General features: G+C 55.9%; 1 long non-coding RNA gene across 1 annotated transcript; it reads left to right on the forward strand.

The window, feature by feature from the left end:
* Nucleotides 1-1,768: 1,768 nt before the first annotated feature.
* Nucleotides 1,769-2,107, forward strand: LOC136296938 (uncharacterized). Its single transcript, XR_010723036.1, has 3 exons — nt 1,769-1,841; nt 1,920-1,961; nt 2,052-2,107. It is a non-coding gene; the product is annotated as an uncharacterized lncRNA (long non-coding RNA).
* Nucleotides 2,108-2,526: the final 419 nt, after the last annotated feature.

Below are 2,526 nucleotides of genomic sequence, written 5' to 3' on the forward strand. Positions count from 1 at the left end.
CCTGATTCCCTCTCGAGGCGGCGGTTGGTAAGGCTTCGTGCCTTTTGCCACCGCAAAGAGTTCGGCTCTGTCAGCCTCTGCCCTGTCTCAGGGCCACGTTTCTTAGGGTAGGCAGGGAACAACTGTGGATGTACCTGTCCTGCGTGCGGGACAGCTCTTGGGACCCTAACGGTGCAGAGCGTCCCCGGCTGCAAGGTCTAGGGCTCTGAAGAAGCAGGGTTCAGAAGGGGGGAGGTTACAGTGATACACACAGAGGCTGAGGTAAAGGACTCAAGGACTAGAGAACACACAGTGAAAATCAGGGGTACAGCCTAGGATACAAGTCAGAGTACAGGCATCCCGGCCCTCACAGCGCTGCTGCCAACACTGTTTCCCTGAGAGCAGGTGCCGGCAGCAATCCTAACGCAAGACAAGGCCAGAAGTCCTGAGAGGTGCAGGCAGTAGCCCTAAGCTAGGGCCAGGCAGGAAGTGACAGTGGTGGGGCAGAGTCCACAGGGTTGAGGTTCACCGGGGATGTCCACCCTGCGTTCCTGTCCTGCTCTAACCGGGGATGCTCACAGCCCTAATGGAGGCCACGGTGGGTGGGCTCGGTGCCAGTAATGCCTCTAAGGCTTTGGCGCTGCGAGCGTCGGCCTCCGAGCTCAGCTGAAGCACGCACGGGGCCCGAGGACCCGGTCCTGCTTAAGAGACGGTGAGTAGCAGAGCTGCTGGGTTTTGGCTGATGTGCAGCTAAGATTATGCTTTGATATTTGGTTTTCTTTATTGTAGCTGACTAGGAGACAGCAGCCCAGTGACAGGAGGAATTTCTCTGAGGGAGAGGCAGCCTTCTTTGGCACCCGGCGTGGATTCACCTCCCCAGACATTTGAGAGATAAGTGGAGGGCTTGGAGCCACAGAGGGGATGAAAGCGGGGTACCAGGGCAGGGGTCAGCGGGAGGGATTTTTTGAGTCGGGTTTGGAGATGGGGATGTCCCAGATGTGACCCCTTAGGCTACATGAAGGGAAAGTCTCATTTTTCATGTCAGTGCTGAGGTGTGCAGGGCAGAGCAGTCCTGGTGTGTGTTGTGTCACTTGTCTGTTGTGCACTCTGTCTGTTTGGTGTCTTGTCTTTTCCTTTAGTCCTTTCAGGGGCCTGTCAAAACCCCTGGCATCAGTCTTAGCATTTCTGATCTCTGTGCTCCTCAGCCAGGTGCCTTTGTCTCAGCTGCTCGGACACTCATCAGAATCCCTCTCTCTTCACAAGCATCCAGTCCGATGCCTTTTCAGGTCTTGTTCTGAGCTGTACTGACAGCCGTGCACCGCCCTGATCCATTCCGGCGGGTTAGGTCTTGTGAGAATGCAAAGACGGGTGGAGGATTCTGACCGTAGGATTCTTGGGCATCCATCTCTGCGTCTCTTGGGATAAGTCATCCCGATGGCATCTTGTTCCTGCAGGGTTCTCTGAGCCTGGCCAGCTCACCTTCCATCTCACCTCGGTCATCTCATTCCGAGTTCTCTGGACCCTCAGGGTCATTCTTCTTGCCAGAGTTTTCTGTCCCTGTTGCGTCCCCTCGTTTGTCCTGTGCTGTGTCACGGGTGTTGGTGTGTGTTTGGCCCGGAGCTGCTCTGCCTTGCTGCTCAGTCTGGGTGTAGGGGTACGAGGGTAATAGTCCTGGGGGCTTGAAATTTGTGATGTGGGGTGTGGTTAGACTGTAGAGGGTATTCCTAGATTGCCACAAGATGTGTGGAGCTGTCAAGGTATCCTGCAGCACTCTGACTTTTGTCCAAACTCTGTTTCAGATGCGGAGAGATGAAATCTGTGGCAGAGCCCCCCATCCTGGGTGAGGGGGCTCCCCTGAGAAGGTCAGTCCCTGTTTGTGTTTGCAGGGGAGGTGTAAATGATGGCTGTGTTACAGCTCTGTTCTTTGTCTTTATTTTTAGGTGGTGAAGCCGGATCTCAGCAGTCAAGCTGACGTGGGCGAGGTGAGCAGTGACGGGTGGACAGAAGCCGTTGCTATTGTTCAAGCCTCACTCGCTGGTGCAACTCTAAGCCTCCGTTATTGTGCGTTTTAGGGAGTCCACTCGCAGGAGGCCGAGCTCCCCTCTCACCAACGGGACGACAGACCCGCGTCACCTCACCCGTGAGCCCTCCGGGAGCATTCCAGGAGTCTGTGATGGAGCCTTGATCTTCTCCTTGTGAAGGCCCCATCCAGGTAGGCTTGGATAAGGGCCGAGGAGTTGAGGTGAGTCAGGGAGGAGAAGGAGGGAGGGTCCCCTCAAGTTCCAGCGCTGCCACGTCACCTTGTCTGCTCTTTACCCAGGCAGACCCTGCGACGCCGGCGTTGGCCTCTGAGCGCAGCTGAAGCGCGGGGCCGAGGACACAGGCAAGCTTAGGAGACAGTGAGTAGCAGAATTGTCGGGTTTTGGGTGATGGGCTGCTAAGATCACGTATTCATGTTTGGTTTTCTTTGTTGTAGCTGACTAAGAGACAACAGCCCGGCGACAGCAGGAATTTTCCTGAGGCAGAGGCGGCCTTCTTTGGACCTGG

The sequence above is a fragment of the Chamaea fasciata genome, unplaced genomic scaffold, assembly GCF_029207755.1.
Source record: "Chamaea fasciata isolate MVZ Bird 193981 ecotype frontalis unplaced genomic scaffold, bChaFas1.0.hap1 SCAF_14, whole genome shotgun sequence".
NCBI lineage: Eukaryota > Metazoa > Chordata > Aves > Passeriformes > Sylviidae > Chamaea > Chamaea fasciata.